We start from the raw sequence: 23,518 nt of genomic DNA, 5'->3' as shown, positions 1-23,518 counted from the left end.
AGCGACCAAGCATGGCTGCGAGGATCTACGACCAGGTGCGGTCATCGGCAAGACCTGCCTTCGCAGGCGGATGGTGTAAAGCCGGAAAGAAAGATACTAAGAATAACTTTTGGAGATTCAAGTCATCTTCTAGTTGTGCTTTGAGTAAGTTCCTTCCTCCCTGAGCCTCGGTTTTCTCATTGTAAAATGGGGTGGTTGGGGTCCCCTGCTCTGGAGGTCAAGGTCATGGCTAGATGAGATATTGCAGGGCCCACAATAGGTGTGCATTAAACACAGTCGCTGATGTCGTCTGTGACGATGGGCACACAACCTCAAGAGCCCAGCAGTTGAAACAATTGAGTTAGGGTGCCCCCACCCCGAGCAGCAGGTGTGGAGGCTGCCCGAGATGAGCAGGTTTATGGAGAGGGGAGCAGGAGGAGGCAGCAGGAGTCTCAGGGCCTCTGTGTAGCAGGTCTGGCACCCAGGAAGGAGAGGGAGGGGAAGGGTGATGGGTGGGGAGAATCCTGGACTTCAGCCCAATGCCAAGGTCCCGCCATACTGGTGGGAGTCCTTGAACCAAAGCCACTCATTGCAGGAGTTCCGCATCTCCCCAGGACGGACAGACTTGGTGCCTGGTCATGCTCAGGCTTCAGCTGGGAGCAGCCCATGGGACACAAGGGCTCAGCACAGACACGGTGACCCATCCCCAGGGGCCGCAGCTGGACCCTCAGTCAGTCAAACTCTCCTGGTTGACGGCTGTCACAATAACCAGGCTGAGCCCTGGAGCCAGTGTGCCCTACCCTCTGCAGGGCACATGGGAAGGAGCTCATGCCTATCCAGGGACCCTGGGGAGGGCGCTGGGCCATGGTGGAGGGACACATGCCCTGGACAAGGCTTAGATGGTGGGAGGTGGGGCCTGTTTGACACAGACCCTGCTGACGCTAGGAAGGGAGCAGGAAGGGCACCTGCAGCAGCAAATCCAAAATATGCTCAGAAGGCTGCTGCTCCAGGCCCCAAGCTCAGGGGCGGAAAGGGTGCTGGGGGCTGGGAGCTCCCAGGAACAGCATCCTGGGTTTCTTTCTTTTTTTCTTTTTTGCAGTACTGGGGGTTGAACCTGAGGTGTTCTGCCTCTGACCCACATCCCCAGCCTTTTTTATTTACTTATTTTTCATTTTGAGACAGGGCCTCACTAAGTTGCTGAGGCTGGCCTTGAACTTGTGATCCCCCTGCCTCAGCCTCCCAAGCTGCTGGAATTTCAGGCATGTACCACAGCTCCCTGCATCCATGGAGCCTTTGATGCTCTGTGTGAGAAGGGGCCTTGCCTCTCATCCGGTCCAACCCTCTCATGTACACAGATGGGGAAATCAAGACCTGTGTGGGGACAAGAGTTGCTCAAAGTCCCCCTCAGAGTCACAAACGGAATTGAATCTGGAGCCAGGACTCCGGATGCCCAGGGCGGGGCTGAGTCCAGCTCTGCCACACATACTGAATGTCCACATGGGGAAGTGGGGAAGGGAACAGGAAGGAGACAGATGCCCAGAGAGGAGATGAGGCTCAGAGAGGGGCCAGGGAGCCCAGAGAAGGGCAGGGAGACTCCATGAGGAGGCTGAGGTCAGAGAGGAGTGTGAAGGCTTAGAAAAGAGGTGGACGGTCAGGTGCTCAGGAGACGGGAGCCCCCTGGTGGGGTCCAGTGGCTGGATTTGGGTTCTGAGGCTCATGGGTGTCCCAGGTGCCAGGGCAGCTCTCAGAGGCCGAAACCTCCTGTCCTGCAGCCAGGGCCACCTACAACCCCCACCTTGGGGCACCTGATCTGCCACCCAGAGGCAAGGGGCTGATACCCTTGGGCATTAGCTCCTGGAGGTTTAAGGAACTGAAGCATGGTGGCCTCTGTGAGGAGCGACTCCCAGCCTCCAAAGAGGGCTGCCCGGGAAGCCCGGGAGCTTCCCTTATCTGGGAGCCATATCTGGGAATCCTGCCCAGAGGAGGAGGGTCTTGGGAGGAGGGTCCCGCTCCCCGCAGAGCTTAGTGACATAGCAATGACCACAGTACCACTAGTGGCATTCCTTGAGGTGTCCTTTCTGTCTCCTCCCTGGCAGCCCTGGCTCTGGTCCTGACCCTGCCCAGGGCCACTCTGCCCAGAGGTTCCCTCCCCTGGCCTTGTGGATGGCCCAGCAAACAAGACCCTGGCCTGGACAGCCGCAGTGGGCAGGCACGAGACCTCCGTGGAGGTTCTCACTTCCACTGCCACCTCCCACTTCACAGATGGGCACTGCCACTCTGGAGGGGCATCTGGCAAGGTGACTGACGCCACCTGGCAGGTGGCCCAGGCCAGGAACCATTCCAGAGAACCCACCCAGCAGGAGTGCGGCTGGTGCCCACACCTGGCTCCCAGGGAGGTGCCCCCGGCAGGTCTTGTGCTGAATCTCACCTTTCACAGGAGGAGATTTCAATGAGGTGCCTAAGAGTTGGAAACTGGGCAGAAGTCCAGGCAGGGGCTCCGAGCCCTGGCAGTGACCACCAGGCTGCTTGCCTTCATTAAAGCTCAGGGAATAGTGGTGGTTTCCTTAAGCTACCACACACACATCGGCACTTAGATCAGCAGACACCGTGCTGGGCACTGTCCTTAGACGCGCCTGTTCACTCAGTCACCCAATGAACAAGAAGCTCCTACCGTAGGCCAGGCACAGTTCTAGACACCAGGCATCAGCAGTGGAGAGTCACACTGCCTGCTTATGCTCTGGCCCTCCCACAAAGTAGGTCTTTTATTCCTATTTTAGACGAAGCACACGGAGAGGTGGTATCACTTGCCCAAGGTCACACAGCAAGGAATGCAAAGCCCACATTTTATCCTGGGCCTGGCTGTCGTCTCATCCTTTATTCTCCAGGACCCTTTCCCAGCAATACTCTCAGAAGGGACTGAACCAGAGATGACTGCACCGATGTCTGTCCAGAGCTGTCCCTTTCAGAGCCCCTGAACGCCCCATCTCTCAAAGCCTCTGCCTCACTCATTTCCTACATGGCACACGGGGCTAATGACCCCTCCCTTGAAGTTGCTGTGTGGACTCCCTCCCTCCTCCCTCCCTCCCCCTCCCCCTCCCCTCCCCCCTCCCTCCCCCTCCCCCTCCCTCCTCCCTCCTCCCTCCCTCCTCCCTCCTCCCTCCCTCCTCCCTCCCCTCCCCCCTCCCCCTCCCTCCTCCCTCCTCCCTCCTCCCTCCTCCCTCCCTCCTCCCTCCTCCCTCCTCCCTCCCCCTCCCTCCCCCCTCCCCCCTCCCCCTCCCTCCCTCCTCCCTCCCTCCTCCCTCCCTCCTCCCTCCCTCCCCCTCCCTCCCTCCTCCCTCCTCCCCCTCCTCCCTCCCCTCCCTCCCCCCTCCCCCCTCCCCCCCTCCTCCCTCCTCCCTCCTCCCTCCTCCCTCCCCCTCCCTCCCCCCTCCCCCCTCCCCCTCCCCCTCCCTCCTCCCTCCCTCCTCCCTCCCTCCTCCCTCCCTCCCCCTCCCTCCCTCCTCCCTCCCTCCCCCCTCCCTCCCTCCTCCCTCCTCCCTCCCTCCTCCCTCCCTCCTCCCTCCCCTTTCCCAGCAGGACTCCCTGAGCCTTCCACACTGGACAGACACCAAGGCTGAGAAGCGCCTCCTCCTCTTCTGGAGGTTATTTTTGCTCCAGCCTTCAAGAGGAACCCAGGGGGCCCAGAAAGGTGAACCGGTTCAGCCCAGGCAGTGATGGGACCCTACTGGGGGCCAGAGCTGTGTGACTCAAAGCATCAGCCTTCAGGGCCCCAGCAGGAGCAGCCGGCACCTGGAGCTGGGCCATTAGATTAGAGCTTAATAAAGGGGTAACCTACAAAGGGAAGGGAAGCCTCCAGGGGACCACAGGGAGGGAGGCAGGACCCCAGGGAGGGCAAAGCTACTGTCACCAGGAGGCAGACAGAGCTGTGACCTTCCCTTGGAGGACACAGCCACCCCAGATGCCGCAGCAGGGGCTTGAGGACTAAACCCCCCACCTCATCTCCTTTAGCCTCTGACCAGGGCTCCCATGGGCCAGATCCGGTGGGCGGCCAGAGGACTGGTAAAGTCATTGCCAGGTCCCTGAAGGCCAGCCTCCCAGGACAGAAGACTAGGGGAAGAAGGAGGGAAGAGGACCGTGTGCCAGTCAGGCTTGGGTCCCTGTGGTCAGAGTGCCTGACCAGAACCACTTGGAGGAAGGAGAGTTTATCTTGGCTCGTGGTCTCAGAGAATCAGTCCATGCTCAGGGGAGTCCATGGCTCTGGGCCCAAGGTGAAGCAGAACATCATGGCCAGGGCCCAGCCAGAGGAACCCTTCCAGGGCATGTCCCCAGGCCAGCCTCCTCCAGTCTCAGGCACCTGCCACCAGCCCCCGCCACCCAGTCAGCTCATTCCATCTGGGATGGGCTGCTAGGTTCCGGCTCTCACAGTCCCACCACGCCTCTGAGCACCCCTGCACCCACAGGGGCTTTAGGACATCTCACAGCTGAGCCGTTAAGGACCTGGGAGGAGAACCCACAGGGTCTGCTGCAGAAGCCCGGGAGCTTCCCTCTCTCCGCCCTGCACCTGTACAGGCCCAGACACAGACAGCAAGGTCACAAGGAACATGCCACACACAGTATGCAAGCTGGCCACTTGTCTGGGGGTGCCTTCTGTTTGGGTTTGTTTTTTTTTTTTTAATTGTATTTGAACCCAGAGGTGCTCTACCAATGAGCTATATCCAAGCCCTTTCTATTTTTTAAGATAGGGCCTCACTAAGTTGTGAGGCTGGCCTCTAACTTGCCATCCTCCCTCCTCAGCCTCCTGAGCCACTGGGATTACAGGCTGTGCCACTGCACCTGGCTTGGCAGTTGGTTAACATAAATTGAGCTTCATCACAACAGAAGCACAATCACACGACCATTCATTTACCTTCTGGTACTTTCTTGCTCCCATAGCCCAGCTGAGTGGCTACAGAAAGCCTCAAATATTCATTTTCTGACCAAGAGCAGACCACCTCCTGTTCCACCTTTACCTCCAGCCCCGTAACGAGCCACCCACGTGGGCCATGGAGACAGTTACTGCTCAGCGGATCTCAGGGCTCCCAGCAGGAAGAGGCCTGCCTCCCTTCTGCTCATGGCCTAGATCAAGTGCCACGGCTGTGCCTCAACTTCAAGCTGGCAGGAAAGCACAGTCCTGCCAGGTGTCCTACATGAGCAGACCCAGAGAGGGATCCTGATGCTGACTGCACCTCTGACAGCAGCAGGATGCAGACATGGCAGAAGGTTGTAAAACAAAGGAACGAGGACCAGCCACATCTGCGGCAGATGTCACCCGCGGCTGCTACACACTGGACACTGTCTCGGCTGGGAACAGCAGGAACACACAGGGCTGCCCTTTATCCGCCTCCATGGAGACACAGCCAAGAGGTCCCAGAGGCCACAGGACCCTAGGAGCGGCAGCCACCCTCCCTCCGCCTTCCTCTGGCCTCAGCCTTGTATGGAACATGAGGGGGGGGGGACATATTCTGAGGGTTCTTCTCTGAAGAACTCTGGGCTCCATTTCGGGCCCTTTCCAGCCGCCTTCCAGGTGTGGCAATCTGTGGCTCTCCACGCGGGGTCAGACCTCAGCAGCAGCAGCAGTAGCTGCTGTCACCCAGGAACTGATTGCAAGCGCAGATTCTCGGGTCCCTCCCCAGATCCACTGAATTGGAAACTCTGGCCGTGGGGCGCAACAATCTGGGTTTTGACAAGTCCCCCAGGTGACGCGGATGCTCGCTCGACTGTGAGAACTGCTGGTAGAAAGTGAGGCTTCGACAAATTGAGATGTGCGAAGGCTGAGTGCAGACCTGCTGGCTGTCGCTCGGAGCCAGCGACAGCTCCAATCTCCCCAGCCCTAAACCCCGGGTCATCCCAGATCAGGAGTCAGTTACGCCCACACCAGACCCTCCCTGCCACCACCACCCCTGCCCCCCTGGCCTCCCACTCACAGCGGTGTGGCCATCCCGCCCCAGTGGCCACAGGATCCTCTTAAAAGCTTGATCAGATTATTCCGCGGCTGTGCTCAGAACCGCCAAGGGTCCCCATGAGCATCCTCCGGGGCAGAGAGGGGTTGGATTCCCACGACCCCCAGCCCCTCCTACACTCTGGCCACGTCCACCTGTTCTGTTTCTCCACATGCCAGACACGCGCCCACCGTGGAGTCTCAGCCCCGTTGGCCAGAAACCCTCCTCCAACTCGCCCCGCGCGGGGTCCCTGCCTCCCGTGAGCAGCCTTCTCTGACAGGTCCATCCTGGACCATCCCTGCCTGGTGGATGCTGTGTACTCTCAGCTCCTCCCACCAGGACGCGGGGTCCGCGGGTCCAGGGCTGCTTGGACAGTGTCCACCCCGGTGCCCAGGGTGTTGTCTGGCACGAGTAGAGCCCAGTAAGTCCCCGTCAAGCGCGCCATGACGGTGCACGGGCAGCGGGTAGACTCGGACACATGCCGGCTCCCCTTCCTGCCTCCTGGCGACAGCTCTGCCCCAGGTTCCCACTATGACCAGCACAAGGCCACCCCTCACCAGCACTCCCAAAAGTTGTTCCACAGAAAGACCCCAGGGTGGAGGACTTGGGCGGGCTCCCTTCCCCTGCGTCTAACCCTGGGACTGGAGCAGGCGGAATCTCTTCTTTGCTCTCTAATTTTCTCAGCTCTAAGCCGGGGCTGATGCTAATAATGCGCACCTTGTAACTTACAGGGCTGCTGCGGGGACTCGCTAGGGTGCGTGTGAAGGGCACCTGATACCCACTCGCCCTCGCGATGCAGGAATCACTCGTTGTCACGATTGCTCTCTTTTTGCTTCCTTCTCAATTTTGCCTCCCCGGTATTTGGACGTCAATAAGGTTTATTGGGTGTAGAACCGGCTTCAGGGAAAGGGGACCTGGGTTTGGATCCAAGCACTGCCATCTTGCTTTGTGACTTTGTCCAAGTCACTAGCCCCCTCTGGGCCTCGATTTCTCCATCTGAGCCATAGGAAGAGTGTTGAAGAAGGCTGTCTCCAGGAACTTGCAGCTCCAAGTCCTCCTGGAGGACCATGCCCCCTGCGAGGGCCACACTCCTTAAAGACCACGCCCCCTGTGAGGGCCACGCCCCCTGTGAGGTCCTTTGGTGGAACCTCTGGCTCGGCCACATGGTGCCTCTCCCATCATCTTCACTGAGTCTGTGGGGCAGCACAGGGCAGCCCTGATGTGGCCAGGGCCAGCACTGGAGTGTGGCTGAGAACATGCAAACTGGCTGATTTGGGGATTAGAGAGGAGTGACTTAAGCTCTTGGGAGGTTACTTAACCAAGAAGTGACTTAACCTCAGTGTCCCCATCTGTAAAATGGAAACGATTATACCTGGAGGGATGAAGTGAATTGGCCCATGTGACGTGTTTAGATCAGCGCTTGGCTCGGAGCCTTCACTATGATTACTAACAGCCCTCATTATCACACACAACCAGGCGTCAGCCAGGCACCATGAAGAGACTTGAATTTATTTCTCACAGAAGCCCTATGCTATTTTTGGGTCCCACTTTAGAAGTGAACAAGTTTGGCTCAGAGATGTCAACCACTTGCCCAAGGTCACACTGCTTACAGGTGGAGCTGGATTTGAACCCAGTGTGCTCTCAAACCAGGATCTTGACCTCACCATATGTTTCCCCTTAGCTCTCTACTGACCGGGAAACCAAGGATCTGAGAGCTCAACCCGGCTTTAGTCCTGCTGGGACCTGTCACCCAGGACATTCCCGAATCCAGGCAACAGTGTACCTGCAGGCAGAGCTGTGGTCTGGTACTGCCCGAGAGGCAGAAGAGCTCTCCCAAGGTTGCCCAGTGCAGGGGCAGTGGGAGAACTGGGCCCGGCTGCCCACCCACCATGTGGATGGCCAGGGCTCTGAGAGAAGTGGCCCCAACATCGCCAGCCCCCCTCGGCTCCGCAGCCCGGGCTCCTCCTCCCATCATCTCTCTGCCTTATGACCTGCTTTGTGAGAGAGAGGCCTGACGGCTTCCACGTTGCCATGGGAACCAGCCCAGTGCAGGCTCCTGGCAACTAGATGGGGGATTCCAAGTCAGCAGACAATCCCGGGGCCCGGGCCCAGAGAAGGGCCAAGGGTCAGGACTGTGGGCCCAGGGGATGCACAGGGCCAGCTGGCCCCTCTCCACTGTGCCCCCAGAGCTCAGCGACCCCACAGCTGGGAGATGAAGGGACTGTTAGAGCCCCTAGGGGTCTGGAGCAGAGAAGGAAATGGGAAGGCCACCAAGTTGGGGCTCAAAGAGCCGACAGTGCCGGGACCACAGGGCCACAGGCCTCACGATGGCACACAGACACACTCCCAGGTGAAGCAGGTGTGTACACAGCAGCTCCAGGGAAAGAGGTCCCCAGATGCACAAGTCCAAAGGGACACATGGACACCCAGAGATACACAGAGGACACTCAGGCACCCAAAGACACACAAAGGACACGCACACGGTGCTCACCAGCTGGGTGACCCCGAAACATTGCCTCACCTCTCTGACACTGGGTCTTATCGTCTGCCCAGTGGGTCCCACGATCTGAGTGGTGAGGACAGGGAGGACAGCAGGGAAACAGATGACCTTTCATCCAGACATTGAACCCACACTTCCTGAGCTCCTACTATGTGCCCGGCATCTGCTCCAAGAAAGAAGCTGACTAGGGCCCACTCTCAGGAAGCTCTTGTCTAATGAAGGGACAGTAAACACACCCGCGAACAAAACCACCACCGCCACCTGGTCCCACCTGCACTTAGTCCTCCTCTTCATGTTCAGAACCCTGCCTGGTCTCCCTTGGCCAGTCCTGCCCCATCCGGGCAGTGTTCTCCGGAGGCCAAAGTAGTCTTACTAAGTGCAACTCTGAGTAGGTCATCTGAGGCAGAACTCCTTTAGTGGGTCCCGTGTGGAATGAAACCCATCATCCACAACTTGACCTTCAAGGCGGGGAGAGAGGCCAGGCCAGGGCAGGGGTCATTCAGGAAAAAAAACCTCACTGAAAAGGTGACATTTGGGCAAAGATATGTAGATCCTGGAAGTGAAATCTGGGGCCAGAGGAAAGAGGAAGTGCAAAGGCCCTGGGGCAGGATCATGTCTGGTGTCTGAAGGAAGCAAAGAGGTTGGAGTAAGCTGGTGGGAGTGGGGGAGAGACCTGGCTGCCTACAGGAGGGAGCTATCAGGCAGGGAGGGCGAAGGTCCAGGTTGGGCCTGCCTGCCTCTCTCCATTCTGCTCCTAGGGCCCTTACCCAAGGTAGCAGAATCTCCTGCTCCTCCTTTTTATCCCACAAAACTTCATCAGCCAAACAGTGAACTTTAATATTCCCGAGAAAGAAAATCCTCTGGGATGGTGTGTGCTCACCCAGGACAGACCCAGCCCAGGTGGGCGGGGCTTCTCCGGTGACTCTGGTAGAATTTCTGCTACCTTCATGGGCCTGAGGCCCAGAAAGGGGTGAAGCGCCAACAGTGGCCAGTCTCAGGGCTCCTGTCCCCACCTAAGACACCTGGGCCTTAATGCAGGGCTGCATGGGGGACCCCCCCCCAGCAGCAGGCGAGGGGACTGGGTTTCCTGGGCGGCAGGTGGTTAATCAGGGCACAGCCTCCGCCTGGCTCCAGGTCCCGGGGATGCCCTGGGCTGCATTTCTGGCTTGTTAGTGCCTGTCACAGATGGGCAGAGCCCGCTCCGGCTGTGAGCTCTCTCCCGCTGCCCATCCCTGCCCGGCAGAAGCCAGGAATAAGAGGGAGGCTGCCAGGGCCGTCCTCCACCCCCAAGGCAGGCCCAGGGTTCAAAACCGTCCTGGAGGCCCTATCCAGCCACAGCCCTGTGACTTGGGCTGAGACTCCCTCCCTCCCTGAGCCCCCTGTCCTCCTGGTCCTGCCTGACTCCAGAGCTGGGTTGAGCCTCAATTAAGAACGAGGACTTGAATGCCCGGAATCCTTGAAGAGCCAGGTGGGCTTCCGTGCACCATCCCTGAGGAATCTGCAGGACCTGTCATTAGCGCCACGCACTAGCATAGCCGCCTCGCTGGTCTCCCTGGATTCTGTTGCAGGAAACACCAGGCGAGAGAGTCACACGTGACCCAGCAATTCCAATTCTGACTATGTAACCAACAGAATCCAAAGCAAGTCTTAAAAAAAAAAAAAAATGTTTGCAGGCCCTGTTCCTAGAAACCTCATTCATAATAGCCAAAAGCTGGAAACAGCCCAACCGGAGCATGTGCCAACGAATGCATGGAGACACAATGGAATATTATTCAGCCTTCAAAAGGAATGGAATCCTGACACAGGTTACATTGTAGATAAACCTTGAGGACATTATGCTAAGTGAAATGTGCCAGTCACAAAAAGACAGACACTGTGTGATTTCACTTCTGTGAGATCTGGAGAGTAGTCAAATCCATAGCAACAGAAAGTGGAAATGGTGGTTGCCAGGGGCTGGGGGAGGGGCCGTGAGTGTCTAATGGGTCTAGAGTTTCAGTTTTGGAAAAAAAAAAAAAGTTCTGGAGCTGGATGGTGGCGATGACTGCACAACAATGTGGATGTGCTTAATGCCACCGAGCCCTGCCCGTAAAGAGTTAAAATGGTAAATTTCATGCGATGGGTATTTTGCAACAATAAGAAAAATTGCACAAAGAAAACACACTAGATGAGGCCTTCCCCAGCTCTGTGTCTTCTCCAGCATGGCTCCCTGGCTCTTCCTGCACTCTGCACCCTCACCTCCCACCCTGATCTGTCCCCTGTCCCTCTCCTGCTCGCTCGCGTCAGCCCTAATGGCTTCCTGCTCTTTTTCCAACTCACTAAATCCACACCAGCCTTAGGGCCCTGGCGCCTGCTGTCCCTTCTGCCTGCTCCAGATACCTGGGGGACTTGTTTGTCCTCCTCCTTTAGGTCTCAGGTCAAGTCCTGCTCCTCACAGTGCTTCCCGGCCACCTGGACCCGATGTCCCCCAGCCCCAGCCCAGCCTTCTTCAATCAATAGCCCTTCTCTCCAATTCATATCTCTTCAAAGCATCTCCCACCCGCCTGAGAGTGCACTACAGGCTCACCTACTGTCCTCTCGCTTCCCACAGCAGCTCTGGAAGGCAGGAGCTTGCTTGCAAATGCCTGGCACATAGTAGGTGCTTCCTAAATGGCTGTCAAATAAATGGAGGATGATCCAATTTGATGGACAACACGTATTTAAGACACACACATGTTCCTGTATCTGTGCAGTTGAAAGCACACAGAAAGGCTTGGAAAGATGCCTCCCAGGTGTCCAGCAATGAACCAGAGAGGACAACGGACAGGCTGGGGCACAGGGGCATGACCACGGTTTGCTCCATCCGCTCAAACACTGCATGAGACTCTACAGTGGAGGACAGAATCACATGGCACCTGAGTGATTTTGCTCTGAGATAGCCGTGCTGTGTCCCATATATGCACACAGGTCTCAAAACTCCCACAGCTCTTGGAGGGCGCTGCTCCTAGGCCCCAAAGGTCACTCTAGCTCATTCTCCATGCCCCAGAGAGCCATAGGACACCTGCACGCTGGGCTCAGGAGACACCAGGGTGCAGAAGCGATCCTGTCCTCAAGAAGCTTGTGCTTTTAGTCTGGGAGATGCACAGAGTGAGGGGGTGGCAATGAGGAATCTCAGTTCAACAGGGAGAGCCAGAAACACGGGAAGGAGGTGAGGCGGGAGCCGGAGGACCCATCCAGGCAAAGGCCAGTGCAGAGGCCCGGCGACTGGTGCATCCTGGAGAGCGGAGCCCCAGCCAGCAGGCCCCCAGGCCTGGAAGGGAACCTGCGGTTGGGAGGGGAGCAGGGGCTCACAATGGAGAAGTGGTCAGCCTGGCCGTGGGCGGCTGAGAACAGAGTCTGGGCCTGGCTGGCTAGGTTGGGGCGGGGAAGGGCCTGACACTCTTCCCGGGGAGGGAAGCCACCGGGTGAGCTGAGCATATGTTGGTAGGGGCGCTGAGCCAGGCGCAGGGATCCCACCGGGCGGCGCTCACCTGCCTGGGCTGTGGCTCTCATGGAGAAAGGACAGTCAACCGGGATGTGGGTTGACAGCCCAGCGATTCCACAGGAGTCCGCGTGATCATTTTCTGTTTCTGAAGTGTGGGGGAGGGGACGGTCTCCGCGGATGTGCCCACAGTAGGGGCATTCAGAGTCTCAGGCTGGGGTCCCCAGGCTGTCAGCCTCGAGTGTCTTACGAATGCCTCTGCCAATCTGGGAAGCTCCTCTGTCCATCCCGGGACATGGATCTGGGTCCAAATGTCTAAAAATGAGCACGGGTCCCGGAGCCCTGGGAAACCCGGTCTGCCCAGTGGTCAGGGCTCTGCCGCAGGAGCCTGACCCCCGAGGGGATCTAAGTCGCCACCTACTTGGCAGGGCCTTGGGAAGGTTGCTTCGCCCTCTCCGCCTCGCCTTCCCCCTCGGTGAAATGGGGATATGAATAAAACCTGCCTCCTGAGGTTGTCACGTGGGAGCTGGAGCTCTGCTTGGTGTCTGCGCATCCTGAGAGCAGCTTGTGACCTGCGGTCACCCAGAGTCCTGCCTGCTCGCAGGGGCTCTTCTTTGGGTCTGACCATGGGCGCAAGCTGGCATTTCTGAGAGTGTGCCTTGTCCATGTGTCTGTCTGTGCACAGGCTCCTCTTGGCCACTAGAGCAAATGTGACTAGCTGGGGTGGGGGCAGGGAAGGGCCAGCAGGAGGGGCTCCTGCCACGGCCTGACCAGCTGGACTTTTCACAGCCCAGTGACCCTGTCCCTCTGATCGGCCAAGCGGCTAGAGCGGCAGGCAAAGGACAGGCCCGTTCTGGGCTACCCACGGCCTGTGCCAGCTCCAGCCTGACCACCGGAATCAGGTCTCCAAGCTGATGCCTCTTGGGACTGGGGATGGGGGAGTCTCAGAATGAAGGGCTGGGTCTATGCCACCTCGGTGTCCCTAAGTCACAGCACTCATTCCTCAGCAGCAGCCAACACTTACTAAGGGTTGGCTGGGTGTCAGGTTGGACTGAACAGATGTGGGACAGGTCCTTCCTCTGTCCCCTTTCTGAGGAGAAAACTGAGGCAGGAGAGGTGAATTGCTTACTTAAATCCTCAGCTGGGAAAGGAAAAGACCAGAATTCAAATTGATTAAATATATGTTCTAAAAGTGAGTCAGGCCAGGCATGAGGTACAAGCCTGTAATCCCAGTGACTTGGAAGGCTGAGGCAGGAGGATGGAAAGTTCAAGGCCAGCCTGGGAAACTGAGTGAGATCCTGTCTCAAAATAAACAATATAAAAGGGGTAGCGATCTAGCTCAGTGGTAAAGAGCCTTTGGGTTCAATCCCCAGTATCAAAAAATTAAATAAATAAATAAAAATGTCAATCAATGAATGACAGGCAGAGTGACATCTATGGTGCCGGAGGAGCAGGAGAAGATGGTGAGAAATTCTGGCAGAGGAAAAGCCCAGCTTGGCTCCCTGTTGGGGAGCCTGGAGGACGTTGGGGAGGGGACGGTGGAAGGCCAAGCAGAGGGGCTTAATTGCAAGCCTGTTCCACTCTTTGGAGAATTGGCTGCAATGAGGTGCCATGGGGACAGGCCACCTGGATCCTCTGCTGAGGATAAATTGGCCATCTGAGTCCAGGTATCTGGGAGAGCTTACAGCTGAAGGCAGACAGCAGAGTTGGTTACAATGACGGCTCTCACTCAGTCTGGGGTCAGAAATCCAGTGACTACATTAATGGCCAGAGAACCTTGGGGGTAAGTCACCTCCAGTAATTGATCCTTAGTTTTTCTCATCTGAATCAATGAAAGTCATTATCCCAAAGCTTGGTGCATAGTACTTGATAAATGGCTACTCACTCAGTATCAAACAGGGACTTGAGCTACAATCAATTGACTAAAAGATCAAGTAGAAAAGGTAGACGACATGCGTGAACAGATGGCGAGTTTGAAAGACAGCTGGCTGGAAATGCTAGAAGCACCCTAAAAAGACCTGGGGGCACAGAGGAAGGAGTCTTTGGATTATTAGCAGACTGAACACAAGAGAGAAAAATGAAACTGGTGATGGGTTCATAGAAATTCCCCAAATTGGAAAGAGGAAACAAGAATAAAAATTCATAGCAGGGTTTCCTAGATGTCCTGAGAAGGTTGAAACCCAGGGGAATCGTGATGCTCCATGATCCTGCCCTCGCTCATCAACAAATAGGTACTGAGCTTCTGCCACACACCAAGCCACTCTCAGTCCTGGGGCTTTAACAGTGATCGAGAGGACAAGACACTCCCCTCAGCGAACTCCCAACCCAGGGACAGTCAATCTCAGACACAGGTAGAATATACCGTGTGCTAGATGGTGATGGAGAAAATTCACGGAAGGGGGAGGAAGAGTAAGTAGAGCTGGGGGTGCAGTTTTAAACAGAGTGGTGGGGAAGGCCTCAACAGGTGGCATCTGGGCAAAGCCCTGGGGAGAACCGTGTGAATGTTTGGGGAAGAGCCTTCCAGGCAGATGGACAGCAGAGCTTGCAGCCCGAAGGCCAGGTGGGCAGAGCACAGTGACCTGACAGATGGGGACCAAAGTCACAGAGAAGGTGGGGCCCTGGGGAGAGGGGGAGGGAGGCAGGTTAGCAGGCAGGGATTTGGGCTTCTGCTGGCAGTGCCATGGGAACCCTCAGAGGAATTGTGCGGCCCAACTTCATTCCTCTGAGACCAGGGACCCGGGAGGCAGGCAGTGAGCATCTCTGGTGACAATCCAGGTCGTGGCATGGAGATGATGACAGGCTTTAGACTCGGAGTACACCTTGAATGCCGGGCTGATGAAGGAGGGCTCTTATTATTAGTGACTAGTTAGAAGGACCAACCAGGCTCCTTGGGGAGTTTTCCAGAAATCTCCGTTCCCCAGACAAACAAAGCAAAGCCACCGGCCTGTCCCCTCCCATGGGGTATCTTGATGATCATCTCCCGGGAGCCCAGCAGGCTCCTGCCCTCCTGGTCCCTGAGCCCAGCTCCACAGCTACAGACAGCTGTGTGTTAATTCAAAGTCAGCAAAGGTCACCGCAGAATCCTCAGAGAAGTCAGTCCTGCAGCACCAGGCAGTCTGCCTCTCTGGGACGGTGGGCTCTCCTGCAGACCCCTCTCTCATGGGATGGCTGGGCACTCTGTCCTTGTCCACAGCGGTCCCCATCCTGGCCTCGCCCTCCGGCCATGACTCACCCCACCAGGAGCAGGAGAGGAGGTCCTAAAACACATCACCCACTCTACTGCCCAAACTCCACCGTGCCTGCACGTCTGGGGATAAGGATCTAGAACGTCATGGTGCCCCTGAGGCCCCATGTGATCCGTTCCTGCCCCTCACGATCTTCCTCCCCCGACTCCACCTGCTACAAGAGGCTGTGCCCAGGCCACCCACGGAGAGCTCCGCTAGCGCTGCTCCTACAGCGCGGAATCCCCGCCTGGCCACCTCCCACTCCTCTGCCCCCTTCAGAGGCAATGCCCTCTTCTCCAGCAGGCCTCCCACCGCCCCCACTGAGTCTGGGATCCCTGCAGCTCCCCCAGTCCTGGCTCCTCCTGCGGTTCCACTTGCTCTGCACTTGGAAGAGACAGGCAGGCGGCAGGGACCCTCCCTCCGTCCACGCAGGGAGCGCAGCACTGTCAGGGCACGCTGTCCCACCAAGCCTGCTTGTGGATGGCCTTGGGTTGCAACAGTCTAGAGGCACGATCATTGGAAGGCGGTGAAGAGTTAGGTTAAAGCCTGTTTTTTCACTTCCAATTGCCTGTTTTTATATATATATTTTTTATTTTTCGGTACTGAGGATTGAGCTCTGGGGCACCCAACCACTGAGACTCATCCCCAGCCCTACTTTGTATTTTATTTAGAGACAGGATCTCACCGAGTTGCTTAGTGCCTCGCTTTTGCTGAGGCTGGCTTTGAACTCACCATCCTCCTGCCTCAGCCTCCCAGCCCCTGGGTTTACAGGCTTGTGCTACAGTGCCTGGCTCCAATAGCCTGTTAATGATGTGCAACACACACGTGCATGCTCAGGCAGGCTTACGCACACACACACACACACACACACACACACCTCAGACCACGGCTTCCTGGAAGGTTGGGGTAAGTGTTTTATTTCTCTCTTTCTCCATCCAGGATGCTGCAAAAGTTCTGGCACAGAAACGCTCATAAATCCAGCCCTGACGGTCGCCTGGAGACATGGGGGAAGAATGTCACTGCCAACCTGGCCCTGGCCCCACATTCCACAGATAAGACAACTGAGGTCTGAGAGAAGGCCTCAGGCCAAATCAACAAAGGAGGACAGGGCCATGTCCACGCAGGACTGGAACCCGGATCACCTCCCCTCCACACCCACTTCCTCTGCCCTCCCCATCCAGAGAGGCTGCACCAAGCTTCCTGGAACGGCTTGCCTAATTCCAAATAGCTTTCTTGTCTGGTCTGTTTGACACGGGGCCTCCCTCAGGAGGAAACGCAGGGACCACTGGGGAGGTGTTTGAGGAACCAAAACCTGTACCCTCTTGCTTCTCCTAACTCTGCCCACACAAACTGTTATATCAGATCTCAAGTTAAAAACTTAAGTTCACAGGGCAGGGGCTAGGCTGGTGGCCCTTCCCAGTGATGTCTGATGTTCCCTTAATAAAAGGATTCTGGAAATGCTACCTGAGATCTCCCCCACCTAAAGCAGCGCATTACATATTAGCATATAAAAGAATCTAAGTCAAGGCAAAAAGAAATCTATCAAATTTTGTGTAATCCCCTTCTTCAAGATTACATAACCACACAGCCCTTTTTCTTCAAGTTCCTGTTTTCATCTCTATCAGTTACGGACAGCTTTTGCTGTTGCATCAAACACTTCAGTCAGGTTGGTTTGCACAACTCAGAGGATGTGTTAGTTTTTGTAAGCAAAAAGTCCAGAAGTCTGGAGGATCTCAGGCATAGTTTGATCAAGGCCATAGCTCTATCACTTAGGGATTTCTTTGCGTCTGCATCCCTTCCTCTGAGTGCTTGTTAGTTCCATCCTCAGGCTAGGTTATCTCGTGGGACCAAAATGACTGCAGTGATTCCAGGTATCCTTATGGACCAGATGCCCTATCTGAACCATGTACTCTCCTCTGAGCCAATCACCAGGCAAGTGGAATGGGCATTGACCAATAAGAGCCCACAGCTGGGATGAAACCATAACATCTTCCACGAAGTCTGTGAATGTCTCTCCTAGGAGCACCCATCCTACCTCCCCATCCTGTTCTACCCCGTTGATTAAACCTTGATTGGTTCCCAAGGTGCTGATAAGCCATGGGTCTCAAGGAAGATAGACCCTCCCAGAGCCCTGGGGTGAATCTTGGGGGGTCCAGAGATCATGGTCACTTTGCCTGTCTTCACTAACAGTTGGCTCAGGAATGGCCACCTGATGTGGCAACCTCTTGGAACCAAGAGAAACAACTGCGAGAACAGCTGCCAACTTCCCAGGGATGGTGAACCAGGGATATGGAGGGCAGGGGCCAGACGGCCTCATGGGACAGTAGCACACCCTCCGGACTGCTGTCTCCTGACATCCTATTATAAAAAGTTAGGAGAGCCTGGTTGGTTAAGCGGAAGACATTCCTAACAGACACAAAGCCGTCTTTTTGGTTTTGTTGTTGTTGTTGTTTAGTTTTTTTCAAAACAAAACTGTGAGAGCACAGACACAGCTTTGGAGACGCAGTTTGGGTTTTCTTGGATCTCAGATACTTTTAAAACCCCAGGGACATTTGCAAGAAGACAGATCAGCCTTTGCCACCACCCAGCGAGGGTTGTGCTCCCTGACCCAGGTGGGGGAGAGCCACGGAGCAGCCGCAGAAGGGCCGCTGCCTCCTCTGCTCCCGTGGAGGGGCGCCCTGGGCTCGCTCTGGGGCATATTTATTGAAGAGGCCTACGGTGATGCCAACCTGAATGTGCATTCCTAAATCCAGACACTGGCTCAGAAAAATCTTTCCAAGCCTTAAACTTGTCTCTCCTCCCCATCCTGCTCATTCCATTTCTGGACTCTCTCGTGAGGAAGTAACCCACACTGAGATGAGAGAATTCCAAGAATGTCAATATTTTCACCACAGCTGCAAACACCATAGTCCAAACAGACCCTGATTAAATCTAAATGCCTAACAACAGGTGAAAGATTGAAAACTATCTGCTTTATGGAATATTATGGGCTTATGAAAAATGATAAGTTCTTAATAGCCTGGAGGAAAGTCAGCTATAACTATATACAGAGAGAGAGAGAGAGAGAGAGAGAGAGAGAGAGGGAGAGGGAGAGGGAGAGGGAGAGGGAGAGAGGAGGGGAGGGTGAGGAAGGCAATGTTCTCAATTATATAAAAATTGCATGGAGAAAAAATAAACCAGAAGAGAAACACACTAATATGTTAACAGTGATTGTGTCTGGTTAGGGTTATTATAAGTACTTTGTTGGGGAATTTTTCCTGCTGTTCTATATTTTTCCATTTTCTCTGTATGTTCTACTTTTGTGAGCAGAAAGAATAAAATCGACTTTTCTTTTTAAAGCTTCCAGGACCCTCCACTGTGTGAGATCATTGCTGTTGTCTCCCCTCCAGTAAAGCAAGTAATCAAGGGCTACCTGGAGTGGATGACCCCCTTCTGCAAAAAGGGGTTCACGTCCAAAATAAAAACAGCTTCCAAACCAGCATATTTGATTAATAGCTTGAAATTCTTTCAAGAGGCAAAGGGAATAGTGGGAAAAGGGGAAGATCAACACCCTATTTTTAAATAGTGACGTGAGCTCACAGGAACTAAAGGCAAAGAGAGGTACACACCATTTCAGGCCTCATGCAAATCCATGCAAATGAGGCATGCTCCCTAGCTAAGCAAGAATCCTGGGTCTGAGCTCCCACCTGCTCCTGGGTCTCCCAAGGTGTGGGGGGAGGGAGGAGAGGCTGCAATGATGACCCGCATTCATCGAGCACCTACTAAGTGCCCGGCTTGCAAAGCAGTTTCACAGGCTGTGCTGACTCACCATCACCTGAGATATAGGTAAGGTCATCATCCCCAATTTGCAGGCATATTGAGGGGTGCTCAGAGAAGGAATTGGCTTGTGTAAGGTCACAGAGATCAGCTGCAAAACCTATGGAACTGGTGACTAGCTTACACAGCGCTGGGGGTACAAGGACATGTGCCTATGATGGGTTCAGGGTCAGTCATTGGGGGAAGGAGAAATGTAGTCTGCTGGGGCCCCCCCAAAACCCAAAGGTCTGGAACACCTGGATGCAATATCATGTGACATTCAGGTGGGACACCTGTAAGTTCCAGACAGAACTTGGACCTAACCTGGCCTTTGCTCTCTGCCTGCAGACACCTCCCAGGGCTGCCATAACTCCCAGAGGAATCTTTGCTCAAAGACCACCTGAGCATCTGACCCTTCTACCCGACATCACCTGCCTATCTCTCTGCCCACTTCTCCCAGCCCCAGTGTCTATTACCCGCCCTGCTTGGCTCCGCTTCACGGTGCTTACACTTCTCTGGCTTTATTATATATGTATTTGCTTATTGATAAGAGAACCTGCTCCATGAGGGTAGAGAGTTTAGCTCCTGGATTCGCCTCTGTGCTTCCAGTGCCTGGTACATTCTTGGCGTTCAAGACACACGTGTGAAATGCATTAACGAATCCATAAATGAACCTCAACTTCCCCAGGACATGGCTACACAACCTTAGACAAGGATGATAATGACAGAATCATGAATGTACATTATTTGTTTTATTCTATTTCTGAGCGCATATGTTTACATGCCTGTCTTCAATTGATCCTCACTTTTGCCTTCTGAGTCAGGAAACACAAATATTCCCATTAGACAGCTACAAAAATAGAGGCTCTGAGGAGTCAGGGAAACTACCAGCTATAACCAGCTGATCAAACTTGTGGGACACTTTTTTAGGAGGTACCAGGGATTGAACTCAGGGGCACTCGACTGTGAAGCCACATCCTGAGCCCTTTTTATTGTATTTCATTTAGAGACAGGGTCTCGATGAGTTGCTTAGCTCCTCACTTTTGCTGAGGCTGGCTTGGAACTCATGATCCTCCTGCCTCAGCCTCCCGAGCCACTGGGATTACAGGTGTGCACCACCACGCCCAGCCAGCTAAGCTGGTCAGATTCTAGAACCCACTTTCCTACCTGTCCTGTGATGCCCCAGGTCAATTCCACCCAATGAGAAGGCAGGAACCACATCTGTTTTCTCACCTGACACCTAAAACCAGTTACCCACCCTTGGAATATAGTCAATAAACCAGGGCTTCTCAGAGCAGCCATGGACCAGCCCCACCCGTTGGGACCTCGTTAGCACTGGTGATTCTCGGGTCCCCCCTGCAGACCTCAGGAACATGGATGCACACCAGAGGGTAAGAACCCTGGGGACAAATGACTGCACGTCTGCAAGCCTGCCACCCCCTCCGTGAAGCAGGGCGGATCATCCACCGGGTCTCAGTGAGGACAATAGGAGAATCTCGCCCAGCACAGACCGACAGGGGATCCCGGTCTCCTGATTCCTCCCCACCGGCTATTGGAGGAAAAGTTTTCAGCTCCAATTTCAGGCCTTTGATTTCAGCCTCGTCTGGCCGGGGAGATGCCAGCTTGTCAGAGGGAACCGGGAGCCGCCAGTGATGGAGTGAGAGGAGGAGGATCTATTATTAATTACCATGTAACATTGATTAAGAGCCCACGGGGCACGGCAGCTGCAGGAGCTTGGGAGAGCCTCCGTTTCTGCCTGGAGGAAAAAATGATTAGCAACATTATGAAAGGAAATATTCATCCTGGAGCCGCCCTGAGCGGACACCTCCAGGGAAGGGGGATTTGCCTCTTGCAGGGATCCTTCCTCCTGGGGAAGGGATGGCTTGCCTCCCCAGCTGGGGACAGACCTGCTGGGGCGGGAGGGTAGACCTGCAGACCTCCAGCCCGCAGGTGGCTGTCAGGCAGATTGACAGATTGCAGATCTGAAAGCCCAGCTCTCGGGGTCCAGAGATGCCCACGTGGCCTCTCGAGAAAGTGGTTCCAGGGGCTGGAGTCATTTTGATTTTTTGAGATTGAGGCAGTGAGGGTTTGATGTCAAGTCTCTCAGTCTCTAAAAAGGGCTGAGACAGAGTATGGGTTGGCTGCTTTTATGGCACCTCAACTGCCTTTGTCACATTTCATACTTTCCCCAGCCCCACCCACCGAGGCTCAGAGGGGCACTCACATGGGAAGTTGGTGGAGCGGCTGGGATCCCAGCCCATGGGTGCTTCCAGGACTCTGGCTCTTTCCATTGTACCCTTTGGTGTCCTCAGGGATCTTTTCCGTGTGTCCTCAAACCATCCAAATAGAACACATTCCAGACTGTCTGGCCGCAGCCCAACCCAAGCCACATCCCTCTGAACTGTGTCTCACACCCAGATGTAGAAACTCCTAACTGAGCAACACATCCGGGTGATCGATTTGGACACTCACTAGTCCCCACTACCCTGGGCTCCTCCCGGAAGTTGGTGCCAAGGAGCCTCCCCTCCCCCAACCCCCCCATGGGCCAGCCTCTGACCTTTGACCTCAATTTCCAAGAGGGTCAAGAGGAAAACCAATCACCTTTCACTTCGCTCCATGGAATTCTATGTCGTCTGCCACTGACTGTCTGGGACACCTCAGGTAGGTCCCTGCTCTTCTCTGGAAACTGATTTTTCTATAGGCCAAAGAGCACTCGCTGGACCCATAAGGCAAGTTCCTGACTGCTTTAGTTCTTTTTTTTTAATAAATTCATACTTTATATATATATATATTTTTAAATATTTTTAGTTGTTGATGGACTTTATTTTATTTATTTGTATGTGGTGCCGAGAATCGAACCCAGTGCCTCACGCATGCTAGGTCAGTGCTCTACCGCTGAGCCCCAGCCCCAGCCCCTGACCCCTTTAGCTCTATGATGGAGTCATGGACCAAGTCGTTCTGAAAGGCTGGAGTAGGAAGACGACCTTCATAGGTGGTAACAATGGCGATGGCGGTGATACCAAGACACCAGCCAAGGTGTCTGAATGTCCACAGAGTACCAGGTGCCCAACATGGACTGCTGTGTGGAAACCTGAGGCCAACTCCATGGGGAAGGTGGCCTCGTAAGTGCCATTTCACAGAAGATGAGATGACACTCAGTCTACAGTGTGTCCCCCAGAAAGTGTGTGTTGGTACTTGAATGGATTAGGCTTTGAGCTGCAAGTGCCCCTCCCCCTCTCATGCCTCCCCTCTTACCCTCTACCTTTGGCCATGGGGGGACCCAGCAAGAAGACCTTACTCCATGACTGTCCCTTGACCGTGGACTTCCCAGCCTCCAGAACCCTGAGCCATCTAAACGGCTGTGGTTGACAAATTACCCGCCTGCGGTGTTCCCAGAGAGCAGCCTGAGATGGACCACGACACTCAGAGAGTGCCCGCCGACGTCTACGCCACGTCCCCTCCGGTGGCTACACAACATGAGGCTTGTGACCACCTTCTAAATTTCTCCATTTGTAATCCAAACCATACCCAAGGTCCCCGGGGGCTGAGCAATCTGCTCTGTTTCCCAGGAAACCATTTTGAGTCTTAAAGATTTATTAAGGGGTCTACAAACTTGGGGGAGAATTTTTACACTGGTACAGGCATCTCAAGATCCCCAGGGAGGGAGGGAAGGAACGTCCCATGCTGGCAGGTGTGCAATCCAAAGCCAGGCGTCGCATTCAGGGGATGTCATAGTAAGGATTCTAACAGATGGGAAGAAGATAGGATGAGTTTAAAACAACAACAACCACAAAAAACAGTAAAGAGCCACCCAGACGGGCTGGGTTCTTTTCTCTCTTACTTAGGTAAGTGATCTTGGGTAATTTGCTTAACTTTTCTTTGCTCAATTTTCTTGCCTTTAAAACAGAACTAATAATAGTCCCCCATCTACTCTGTCTCGCTGTAGGATTATATAAATCAATATGTGGGGAACACGGAGTGCCTCGCACATGGCCATCTATCAAGCATTAGTTATTACTTTCAAACTTTTATTTTCACTCTGGAGTCCTGAATCCCAGTGAAGGCTTCGGCCGATGCAGTAGAAGAAATAGATCAAAGAGAAGCCACCCATCTGCTGGGGTAGGGGAGCTGGAGCACAGGGTCCCTGTCAAACCTGCGTCCTTCCCACACCGCCTCCCATTACATCAAGGGGAGGTGACCACACCGCTCAAGGCCACCCCACCTCCGAGGCTGTTCGGAGGTTCAGAATCCAGTCTGTGGGCCCCTCAGAACTAGGGCACTGGGCTACTCCACTGCACACACGGGGAGACTGAGGCCCAGAGGGGAACGGGAACTTGCTGAGGTCACCAGCCAGTTGAGACACAAGTTCCCTCTGGAGGGCAGATGGACTTCTTAGTCATCTTCCCAGTAAGATGTCAACAGCTGCAACACCAGGTCACATCCTGTGCGGACTCTTCTGTCCCTCTCTGCGTGTTGCCCCAGAGGGACCCAGGGCCTTGGCTCCGGGAAGCGGGCACCAGAGTCCTGCCTGCTGGGAACTCAGAGAGGGGAAGTCACACTTGGAGGAAGGAGATGGGGACGGGCC

The 23,518-nt window shown here is 54.9% G+C and overlaps 1 gene segment (V, D, J or C); it reads right to left on the bottom strand.

Annotated features, from left to right (window-relative positions):
- LOC114107001 (signal-regulatory protein beta-1-like) overlaps nucleotides 1-21,452 on the bottom strand; it is a 75,210-nt gene extending 53,758 nt beyond the window's left edge. Inside the window, exons 1-2 of the C gene segment in view lie at nucleotides 21,158-21,452; nucleotides 20,621-20,689 (exon numbers count right to left, since the gene is read on the bottom strand).
- Nucleotides 21,453-23,518: the final 2,066 nt, after the last annotated feature.

Source organism: Marmota flaviventris, chromosome 2 (genome assembly GCF_047511675.1).
Source record: "Marmota flaviventris isolate mMarFla1 chromosome 2, mMarFla1.hap1, whole genome shotgun sequence".
Taxonomy (NCBI): domain Eukaryota; kingdom Metazoa; phylum Chordata; class Mammalia; order Rodentia; family Sciuridae; genus Marmota; species Marmota flaviventris.
This window is presented reverse-complemented; position numbering and strand designations above follow the sequence as displayed.